We start from the raw sequence: 12,073 nt of genomic DNA, 5'->3' as shown, positions 1-12,073 counted from the left end.
GAAGTAGATGGGAAATTACTTCCACAAGAATAAATGGTATTTTGGAAAGAGAATGTAAATTGAAATGGCTCGGGGGAGGGGGGGGGAGGTGCGCACAGAGGTGCAAAGAAACAGCATACAAGATATATATATATACATACATACATACACACACACACACACACACACATACATACATATATACATACACACACACACACACACACACATAGTTGATGCAATGAATTAAGAGTGAAATATAAGACTATTGAAGATATTGATGTATGGATGTATTTTAAGAAAATTAATAAAAATTATTAATAATAAAAAAAAGAAATAGGATACAAATGTTATACGGTATGTAAATCTAGAAGGATTGTCTCAAATAGGATTAATATGTAAAAGAAAATAATCCTTATGGTGGTGGTGGGAACTGTAAATGTTGTGTATGCGTATATCCTAAAATAAAAAATATATTTTAAAAAGTTTGTTGATTTCTTTTTTTCTTGTTCTTTATTCCTCTTGCTCCCCCCATCACACACTTGCTACTCCCTATTTCTTTTAATCCCTTTAATTTTTTTCCTTTTCCTTTTCCTTTAATTTTTATTTTGTTTTCTGTTTTTGTTTGTGTTTTTTTAACCGACAATATATGTAAAAACTTAATAAAATTATTTTTAAAAGATGTATAACTGATCAAAATATTAAAATTAGAATAATGTTATTAAAATAGAAGAGTGGTTATTTATTACTAAACCTACTCTTTAGTGTATAATGCTTTTCCATCTTGTACGGTGGTATACAGTTACAGTGAATATTTTTCAGGCAATCTAACAATGAATATCTAAAATCAGAATAAATGTGTTTGAAGCAGCTATCATGGGAGGACAAATAATCCAACTTTAAAACAGCACCATTAAATTTAATCTTATTTCGAAAAGTGTAGAGACTAACAATTGAGGATTAAAAATATCAAAAACTCTGAGTACGATGATAAAGAACAATGAATACAATGGCGAATGCCAGTACTCTGATATAAGTGTAGAATGTGACACTGTGTCAGAAACTTTCTTAGGCTTAGAAACCTTTTCTAGTAACGACTCTCAGGAAAGGTTAAGGTTCTACTAAAAGGGCCCTCGGTGGTGCAGCGGATTAAATCGCTGAGCTGCTGAACTTGCTGACCAACAGTTCGAATCCGGGGAGCCGGATTAGCTCCCGCTGTTAGCCCCAGCTTCTGCTGACTTAGCAGTTAGAAAACATGCAAATGTGAGTAGATCAATAGGTACCGCTCTGGCAGGAAAGTAATGGCACTCTATGCCGTCATGCCAACCACATGACCTTGGAGGTGTCTACGGACAACACTGGCTCTTTGGCTTAGAAATGGAGATGAGCAACTACCCTCAGAGTCGGACACAACTAGCCTTAATGTCAGCGGAAAACTTTTACCTTTTTATTTCATGAGTAACTTTTACAAAATGATCTACAATACAGAGTACAATACAGGCAATCCTTGAGCCACAAACATCCGATTTACAAATGACTCATAGTTAGGAATAGAGTGAGACAACAAGCTTTCCCCCCCCCCAAAATCCAGTTATCACGGGGACAAAAAGTGAGGTAAAATCTCCTGAACAGGGGCACAGACAGCAAAACAAACACGACAGAGGTGTGCACCTTCCCCTATGTTATCTAAAGCTAAAACGTATATTTTTTTGGCTGGAGTTATACTTAACTATGTCCTTTTCCCAACAAACAAATTCAACTTAAACAACAAACCTACAGAACTAAGCTTAGTGTGCTTGATTCTTATTTATTTTAGTTGTATTGTGTAACGGATCTGTCCTACCCTGGAAAGTTGGTAAATGGCTCACCTCGAAGAATTGGTGTGTGTCCATTTTGTAGGCCAGGGAGGTAGGCAGCCATTTTGTAGGCCAGGCTGTTAGGCAGCCATTTTGTGGGTCTCATTTGTAGCAAGCCTGGGGAAGGTGCCTTCAAGCAGCCATTTGCATAGGTGCTGCCGGATTGGCTATATGCAAATAACCAGTTGCTGAGCCACCGGAAATGGGCGGAGCCAAAGTGGCAGTTAGAGAGCTGTCTGAACATTCTTTTTCAGTTAGCTGGGAGCAGTTAGTGGAGTTCAGGAAGGTTTTAAAGCCAGGCTTTAGAGTCCAGTTAAAGAGGTACAGGTTTTGGAAGTCAGTTTTAGGAGAAATATAGCAAAAGCCTTTTTAGGAAGGAAAAGGCTGAGAAACTATATTGAACAAAGTCACATAAAACTAGTGTATAAGTAACAACTTCAGAAGAGAATAATCAAAAGACATTGTAACCACCAAGCATCTGTACTATATATATTACTGAAACCATTAACTTTTTGTGCCCCACAAGTGACAAATAAACAAACAGTTATTGTTTCACCTTATTCAACGTCTTACTCTCTCTCCAAGTCACAACATAATAAAAGAAAGGCTCCTGAAAACGTGGCAGCAGAGATAATATTTGAAAATCCCCATTGATCTCTCTCTATATTTTGGTGGCAACATATTTTCGTGTTTTTAAAAAGGTCACCCCCTCCTTCACTCTACTACATATTGCTGTTTAGTTTTAGGGATAATATAAGACACAGGTTGCTCTTAAGGTAAAGGTTTCCCTTGACGTTAATGTAACACTCCTGACTGGCGCAAACCCTGGGAACCAACACAGAAGCCAATAACAATATAATATCTTTATTAAAGCAAATAAAGTTCCAAATGGAAATAAGCAATAAAGTAGAAGAAGCAATTGACCTTCCAGGAAAGATAAATTTTAGTCCAATAATATAAAGTCTTATGTCTGGTATTAGAGTTCAAAAATCCAAAATCCGAAACACACTCAAACTCCGTCTGAGTTTTGAGTGGGGAAAAGAGCAAGGATCAAGAAGAGTCCTTTAGAATAAATGTTCCAAACAGGGATTCAAAGCAAGGCAAATTGGAAGTTCAGGAGCTGAAACACAGTCCCAACATGGCAAGAAGGTAAACCATCACCCGGTCTACTCCAGAGTAAGCGCACCATCAGGCTGCTTGGGAAACAGGAACAAGAGGCAACGATGCTTCTTAATCCAAAGTTAAGTTGACACCACACAGAAGATTCTCAGCGCACAACTTTTAATGAAGTTCATAGCTCCCGCAAAACAGGTGTTAAACTCTCCAAAACTTCCCAAGAGAACTGAGCCTCCAAAACATCATGCCAGGTGCCTGCCTCCCTAATTCTTCCCAAGAGAACTGAGTTTAGCCACAATCACCTCGCTCTGCTAATCTGGCACTTCTTCTTAAACTTTGACTTTGAGAGCCGTCTGTTTTCAAAAAAGCCCTTCTATCAAACAGTAACCCCTCCGAAGAGCCGGGAGGAACCGGCACCTTCTCAAGGGCGTCACTAATTGGCTCTGGCACGGAAAGGTCAACAGGAGGCATCTGGAAAGGAATTGAATCTTGCTCACTTGGGAAAAAACCCAAGTCCTCTTCAGTTTGGTCAGCAATGGCTGCAGGGTCAGGGGCCAAAGGTGCCTGAGACATCACAGTTAAGTCCAGTCATGTCTGACTCTGGGGGTTGGTGCTCATCTCCATTTCTAAGTTGAAGAGCCGGTGTTGTCCGGCGGAAAGCCTCCCCCCAAAATAACTCCTATCAGTTTTAGTCATTACAGTAGAGTCTCACTTATCCAAAACTCGCTTATCCAACATTCTGGATTATCCAACGCATTTTTGTAGTCAATATTTTCAATACATCGTGATATTTTGGTGCTAAATTCGTAAATAGAGTAATTACTACTTAGCATTACTGCATATTGAACTACTTTTTCTGTCAATTTTGTTGTATAACATGATGTTTTGGTGCTTAATTTGTAAAATCACAACCTAATTTGATGTTTAATAGGCTTTTCCTTAATCCCTCCTTATTATCCAACATATTTGTTTATCCAACATTCTGCTGGCCTGTTTATGTTGGATAAGTGAGACTCTACTGTATGTCTAATGATGAGGAATACAGGAGTTGTAGTCCAGCATCTGGAGGGCCACATAACATGACATGGCAGGCCGGATTCAGCCCACAGGCCTTGAGTTCAATACATGTGCTCTAGGTCCTTTAGTGCAATTCTTGCAGAGAAAAATAACATTTTTGATTCACAGTTATTCCCCATTTCCAAAGATTCTGTGCCACCAAGTCAATATCTGTGGAGTGGAGGGCTGAGTGTTGCCCTTTGGTAGTCATATGCATTTAGACCGCTGGAGGGCAGAAACAGACTAAATAAGGAAATCCACTGCCTAACAGAGACTCCAAGGATGAAGCAGACTGAGGTGCTGCAGTATATTCACATGGAGAACTATTTTTCTTAAAGCATTTGATCCAGTTTACAGTAAACTTTTACAGCTACTACAATGATGATGCCAGTGATGATGGCAACAACAACAGCTAGTAACCCAAGGTTATTATGGGAGAGGGAGACCATGAAAGGTAAAGATATCTATCAACAAAGAACAAAAACAGATGATATTAAAAGCCATTTTATAGCCTGTACTTCCAGTGCATAAATACTAGTGACAGAAGCAACATTCTCAAAAGTGTTGTTGTTGTTTGTCAGGAGCCTCCAAGTCATTTCTGAGCTATGGCAACACTAAAGTAAATCTATCATAGGGTGTTGTCAAAGGCTTTCATGGCCGGGATCACAGGGTTGTTGTATGTTTTCTGGGCTGTATGGCCATGTTCTAGAAGTATTCTCTCCTGACGTTTAGCCCACATCTATGGCAGGCATCCTCAGAGGTTGCCATACAGCCTGGAAAACATACAACAACCCTATCATAGGGTATTTGTGGCAAGCTTTGTGAATTGTTCAAGGTGAGATTTCACCGAGTGAGATTTCCATGGCTGAGTCCAAGGCTCAAACCACTACAGCAGGCTGGGTCATTACTATTATGAATTTGTATCCTGCCTTCGGAGCCCCTGATAGCACAGTGGGTTAAACAGCTGAGCTGCTGAATTTGCTGACTGAAAGGTCAGTGGTTCGAATCTATGGGACGGGGTGAGTTCTCGCTGTTAGCCCCAGCTTCTGTCAACCTAGCAGTTTGAAAACATGAAAATGTGAGTAGATCAATAGGTACAGCTCTGGCGGGAAGGTAGCAGCGCTCCATGCAGTCTTGCCGGCCACATGACCTTGGAGGCATCTATGGACAATGTCGGCTCTTCAGCTTAGAAATGGAGATGAGCACCAACCCCCAGAGTCAGATACGACTAGACACGACCTATCCTGCCTTCTCCTCATTATTAGTATTCAGTGGGGCTTAAGGAATATTAAACCCAAACAGATTAAAAACATACTATTAAACTATTTCAAACATTATATGAAATCAAAGCCATTTTAACATTGTTATAGAACAGTGATGGCCAACCTATGACACACATGTCAGCACTGACACGCTTAGCCATTTTTGCTGACATGCTGCCGCATGCAGATTGATTGGATGACTATGTCTTTTGTGGCCAAATTCAGTGTGATTTGGTCCAGTGGTTTTGTTGTTTACTCCATGGGAATTATGCACATTACATTATCATTATATCATTCTATTATTGTTGTAGTATATTATCATATTATTACTATTATATTATTATTATATTATTCATTATTCATGACTACATTGAAACTAGAATAGAGAGAAATCAGCATGGAAACTGCAAGAGATACCATAGATTGTTGTACATGGAAATAATGGTAGTAAATAGTTTTTGATTTATTAAATACAGTTATATATTACAATTATACATTTTTGTTATTTAAACTATACATATTGAGAAATTATGGTTTTTTTCTCGAAGTGACACACCACCCAAGTCATGCTAGGTTTTGTTTTTGTTTTTTGGTGAATTTTGACATACCAAGCACAAAAGGTTGCCCATCATTGTTATAGAACAAGATCTTAAAAGATGCAAAAGAGCACAATCATCCAAATCCCATTGCATATGGTAACTGGCCAGCAGATGAATAGCCAGGAAGAGCCTTCCTGGAGCTTTCTTAAAGTCTAGAGTGCATGTGTGGCTATGCTTGACTACCCTTTTGTGCTATATAACAAACTGTAGTAGAACATGGTCACTCTCACCTAAGGAACCCACTGCATCCTTCCCATTTAACATATGGAGTCCAATATTAGGTAAAAACTAAAGAGCACCAACCATACACATACATGGCCACGAGATGGCAGCATTCCTCATAATTTGATTTACCTTGACACCATGGGTTGTAAAACATGTACAGTAGAGTCTCACTTACCCAAGCTAAACGAGCCCGGCAGAAGCTTGGAAAGTGAATATCTTGAATAATAAGGTGGGACTAAGAAAAAGCCTATTAAACATCAAATTAGGTTGTGATTTTACAAATTAAGCACCAAAACATCATGTTTTACAACAAATTTGACAGAAAAAGCAGTTCAATACGCAGTAATGCTATGTTGTAATTACTGTATTTACGAATTTAGCACCAAAATATCACGATATATTGAAAACATTGACTACAAAAATGGCTTAAATAATCCAGAAACTTGGATAAGCAAGGCTTGGATAAGTGAGAGACTACTGTATATTAAAATATATGATGGGCCACACTTGACAATAGAGGAAGATAGAGAGAGAGCAGCACTGGCTTGGTCTCTGACTGGATTTGAATATAATTAATCTTGGTATTTTGGAAACTGGATTAGTGAATCCAGGATTTGAGGCTTTCAGGGACCAGTATGGACAGTGCCATTGGGAGACTATTTCTTCCTACTCCAGTCATAGCTAAACCTTCATCATAGGGTCGTTCAAAATAGGAAGGATTATGTATGTTACTTGAGGAAGGATAGGACAGAAATAGAGCAGATGACACTTGAGAAGGGAGCTTGAATTGTGATTCTCCAAAGTCTTAGCAATACATCACATGGGCTCTTGCCTGGAATGAGAACAGTTGTCTTAAGAAGTCAAGCAGAGGGGGGCGGGATGGTTATAGCATTCATGGAGAAAAGGAAGAGAGGTGGCGAAGTGCGTTAAAGCACTAAGCTGGAGACAGAAAGGTCCCAGGTTCAAACCCCGGGAGCGGCGGAAGCGGCCGCTGTTAGCTCCAGCTTCTGCCAACCTAGTGGTTCGAAAACATGCCAATGTGAGTAGATCAATAGGTACCACTCCGGCGGGAAGGTAACGGCGCTCCATGCAGTCATGCCGGCCACATGGCCTTGGAGGCGTCTATGGACAATGCCGGCTCTTCGGCTTAGAAATGGAGATGAGCACCAACCCCCAGAGTCAGACATGACTAGACTTCCCGCCAGAGCGGTACCTATTGATCTACTCACATTTGCATGTTTTCGAACTGCTAGGTTGGCAGGAACTGGGGGTAACAGCGGGTGCTCATTCTGCTCCCGGGATTTGAACCTGAGACCTTTTGGCAGCTCAGCGCTTTAACGCACTGTGCCACCAGGGGCCCCACTATAGCCTGGCCCATAACAGGCTGAGGGACCATGAACTGGCGCTCAGCTTAAAAAGTTTGGACACCCGAACAATGCTCAATTTTTAATGAGGAAATACTGCCTGTGGTGCCCACTTCTTCACCTGAAGATTTAATGTTATAATGCTGCTCATTATTTGTAGGAAGATCCAAGGTTTTCTTCATGGTGCATTCCCTTTGCACAGAAAGCTGGGAATCCTTAAAAATCAAGGCAAAACTAAAGATAAAATCCTAGATTTGGAAGAAACCCCGAAGGCCACCCAGTCCAACCCCCTGCCCTGAAGGGATATGCAAAGAACTCCCAACAGATCCAGTCTCTGTTTAAAAAGCTCCAAAGGAGGAGACTCTACTACTCACCAAGGCACAAGCAATTCCATTGCTGAACAGCTCTTACCCTCAGGAAGTTCTTCCTAATGTTTAGATGGGATCTCTTTTCCTGCAGTTTTAATCCATTGCTTTCTGTCCCAGTCTCCAGAGAAGCAGGACACAAGCTTGTCCCCTCCTCAATATGACATCGATTCAAAGATCCCAACAAGATGATCATGTTTCCTCTTAGCCTTCTCTTCTCCAGGTTAAATATAGCCAGCTTCCTGGTAATATTTCACCAGCTCATAGGTTTTCAGACCTTTTACTACATTGGTCACCCATCTCTGAACACACTTGTCAATATCCTTTTTGAATTGTGGTGCCCATAACTGGACAAAATATTCCAGCAGAGATTTGACAAAAGTAAACTAGAGTGGTACAACATAGAGCAAAACTAGTTTGAAAGGCTTATTGTATACTACCCAGCTAGAGGAAGTGCTCTTAAAATTGCAGTTCTCTTATTTTTGCCTGACTATAAAACTTACCTGTTTTCGCAATAAAGTATTGAGATCCACTTGCTTGGTGTCCTTGAGCCAAGGTTTAGTGAGTGAATTACCCTTTCTGGCAGCAGGCAGGATTTTCAGCAGCAGGAGGTTCTGCCCAACAATGCCTTTGAGGAAACTGGAAGGCAGATACTGCTAGTATTTATAGAGTTCCTTATTTTCTGAAATGGTTGTGTCACTCCAGCCAAAGTGATTAAGACACCAGTGGTGTTGGAGCCTCGCCTTGCAACACTGAATCAGCAGCTCTTTTTGGTTAGGAAGAATAAGGTCATCTCTTGCTCCTGCCCTGGTCCCATTGGGTTTAGTTGTAATTCCCAGAAATGTCTCCTAATGATCTATTGTTATAAACTATCCCTGTTGTAATCCAAAGTATATTTAGGGAAGTTTGGTCTTGAGTGGACAAGATCCATTAGCTTCACAAAAGCCCTGCCCCAAGTTTTGGAGAGACCACTAGGTCAAATGATGAGTGGAGCCACTTGCTTTGGGGACTCCCTGGGAATAAAACTATAGGGCATGGATAGGCAAAGTGCTGTATTCGGCCTTTAAAGTTGGCTTTGAGTCCTCCTGGATCAACTGTTTTGTCTCAAAATGGTCTCTAGGAGGCAATGGAGCATTTGGCTCTCCTCTTCGGACACTTTAGGCTGGAAAGTACATTTGTCCAAGCCTTTTCTACTAAAGTGTGTGTGTGTGTGTGTGTGTGTGTATGAGAATGGTTCTGTCTGATACCAAACTGTTGGTATTTCACAAAACTCTCAGCTCAAATAATAGTAATAATAATAATAATAATAATAATAATAATAATAATAATAATAATGTGATGGGCACATTGGGTGCCATGCCAAAAGATCTCAGCCGGCATTTGGAAACAATAGACATTGACAAAATCACAATCTGCCAACTGCAAAAGGCCACCCTACTGGGATCTGCACGCATCATCCGAAAATACATCACACAGTCCTAGACACTTGGGAAGTGTTCGACTTGTGATTGTGTGATATGAAATCCAGCATATCTATCTTGTTTGCTGTGTCATAATAAAATAATAATAATAAAGAATAATAATAATAATAGGATTTAAAGTTCGAATTCCAAAGACTCTGGCACAAGCCAGTAAAGGTGGTCCCAGTGGTGATTGGCACATTGGCTGCAGTGTCTAAAGACCTTGGCCTGCACTCAAATGCAATCGGTCCTGACAAAATTACCATGTCAGCTGCAAACGGCCACTCTACTCAGATCTGCACACATTTTTTGCCGATACATCACACAGTCCTAGACACTTGGGAAGTGTCTGACATGTGATCCAATACAACAGCCAGCATAGTGATCTTGTTTCTGTGTATTGTTGTGTACTTAATAATAATAATAATAATAATAATAATAATAATAATTCATTTATTGTTACCTGCCTAGAGACAGGTAACAACATGCTTAAAATAATAGGATTAGGCAGAACACTATTAAATTACATATAACAAATATACGCAGGTAAACTGAGAAAAGATTTCTAGCTCTTTTTTGGCGTACCTCCTCCCTAGGCTACAGGACTTGCTTATGTTGTACTTGACAACAATTTCACAACTGTACATGTACAAACACCCTTCCTAAGAGAAAGCAGAAACAGAAAAGAGAACTACTATAAATTGCAAAACCCATGACTGCTAACTTGAAATGGAGTGATAAGTGTTGTAAATGTTTCCTCATTCCTAAGACTTTGGACTCAACTAACCCTACACATCCAGTAACTATTGATTAGATAGTGTATTGACTGGATGCTGAGATTACATGGAATTCTTTCCCATGTCAGTGGCGAATTGCCACTGTGCCTTTTTGGACAGAAAACTGCATTATTTTTTGTTCCCGTAAGAAGGGCAGCCCCTTTCATCTCTTCCCACCCAAACTCCAATCTCTTTCGCGTTTCTTCCTCATTTAGCAATCTCCTCAATATGTTGCTTTCCTCCATTTGTGTGTGTGTGATGGGTGAGGGCTTCCTCTTCTTTGGTCCCCACAGATGCAGAGAAAAGGTCTCTTCAGATTCAAGTTGGGCCACTAGAAAACCTTCTGTTGTGAGAAATCACCTCAGAGAGACATGGAGTGAGGCCTTGAGGTGATTCTGTGGGTTTCGCCTGGAGCAAAAGCCCCTTTCAGCAGACTAAGGTAAAGGTAAAGGTTTCCTCTGACGTTAAGTCCAGTCATGTCTGATTCTGGGGGTTGGTGCTCATCTCCATTTCTAAGCTGAAGAGCCGGCGTTGTCCGTAGACACCTCCAAGGTCATGTCGCTGGCATGACTGCATGGAGCGCTGTTACCTTCCCGCCGGAGTGGTACTTACTGATCTACTCATATTTGCATGTTTTCGAACTGCTAGGTTGGCAGGAGCTGGAGCTAACAGCGGGCGCTCAAGCCGCTCCCGGGATTTGAACCTGGGACCTTTCGGTCTGCAAGTTCAGCAGCTCAGCGCTTTAATGCACTTTGCCACCGGGGCTCACTGTAGAATTATTGCAGTTTGATGCTGAACTACTATGGCTCAGTGCTAAGGAATCCTGAGAGTGGTAGTTTGACAAGATCTTTATTCTTCTCTGCCAGAACGCTGGTGCCCTTCCAAACCATATCTCCCACAATTCCACAGCATGGGAATGAAAGGGTATGAAACTGTTTGTTCGACAGTGAAGCAGCGTTTTCCTTTGCTTAAGCAACTTGGTTGCTGTGAGAAAACAGCTGCTGAGATCAAGCCCTGATAAGACTCCTTCAGAAAGCAGCACTTTTACAGGCACAACTTTATCAAGAAATGAGGCAAAATGTACCAATAAATAATATAAACCTACACTGGGAGAAAAAAGGAAAGTACTCACCTGGACATTCAGGGAGGATCATTTCACAGTCCAGAACATACAAGGAAGCAAAAGCAATCCTGGCAACAGGCTTTTATTCAGGCTGTATTCATTCCTTTCAACAAGCAACACCCACAGCCACAACCCAGTTGATATGGAAATAGGTGCATATATCAGTACCTCCAAGAAGGAGTTAGGGAATGGCTTGGAGAGATAAGGCTTGAACTTTAGAATCAATGTCGCCAGATACCACATCCACTGCCATGGCTTAGTGCTATGTGGAATCACGAGGGTTGTTCTACATGGTCTTTACCACTCTTTGCCCAAGAGTGAGCCAACTACAGATTCCCGGCATCCCATAGTATTGAGCCATGACAGTTAAAGAAGAAGACCGTGTCTGAGAAAAAAAAATTGCTCACAAAAGCCTTTATTCTTTGCAATGCCATGAACATGGATGGAGGAAAAGAAGAAAAAGAAAAGAAAAAGAAATAATAATGTAAAGAAAATAATTTAATTTGATTATGTGCTTTTCCTTCAGCACCTCAAGACCTCTAGATGAAGGTGAAGTATTTATTTACAGTATTTATATTCCACCCTTCTCACCCCGAAGGGGACTCAGGGCGGATCACATTACACATATAAGGCAAACATTCAATGCCTTAACATAGAACAAAGACAAGACAAACACGGGGCTCCGAGCTGGCCTCGAACTCATAACCTCCTGGTCAGAGTGATTCATTGCAGCTGGCTGCAGCTGGTTGCTCAACAGCCTGCGCCACAGCCCGGCAAAGAAGTACAGCTTCTTTGCCCTTGCTTGGGCAATCACAAATGATCAAGCAAGTTTTTCCTTGGCTTCCCACCCCCCCCCCCCTTCTCCTTTATCAAGGCAAGCAGCTCTTCTTCA

At 41.0% G+C, this 12,073-nt stretch overlaps 1 protein-coding gene across 4 annotated transcripts in view; it reads right to left on the bottom strand.

Annotated features, from left to right (window-relative positions):
• The window catches only part of LOC103282119 (C-type lectin domain family 2 member B), a 106,788-nt gene extending 95,107 nt beyond the window's left edge, over positions 1 to 11,681 (bottom strand). The window contains exons 1-2 of one of the 4 annotated variants that reach the window (XM_062969600.1): positions 11,191 to 11,681; positions 8,326 to 8,461 (exon numbers count right to left, since the gene is read on the bottom strand). The gene's annotated coding sequence lies outside the window, so the exon portion shown is untranslated. Of the gene's footprint in view, positions 1 to 7,831; positions 8,289 to 8,325; positions 8,462 to 11,190 lie in introns of those variants that run through there. The other 3 variants (XM_062969601.1, XM_062969599.1, XM_062969603.1) reach the window with 3 other exon arrangements.
• Positions 11,682 to 12,073: the final 392 nt, after the last annotated feature.

Source organism: Anolis carolinensis, chromosome 2 (genome assembly GCF_035594765.1).
Source record: "Anolis carolinensis isolate JA03-04 chromosome 2, rAnoCar3.1.pri, whole genome shotgun sequence".
In the NCBI taxonomy this organism is placed as follows: domain Eukaryota; kingdom Metazoa; phylum Chordata; class Lepidosauria; order Squamata; family Dactyloidae; genus Anolis; species Anolis carolinensis.
Note: the sequence above shows the minus strand (reverse complement) of the source record. Positions and strands in the feature narration are given on the sequence as shown.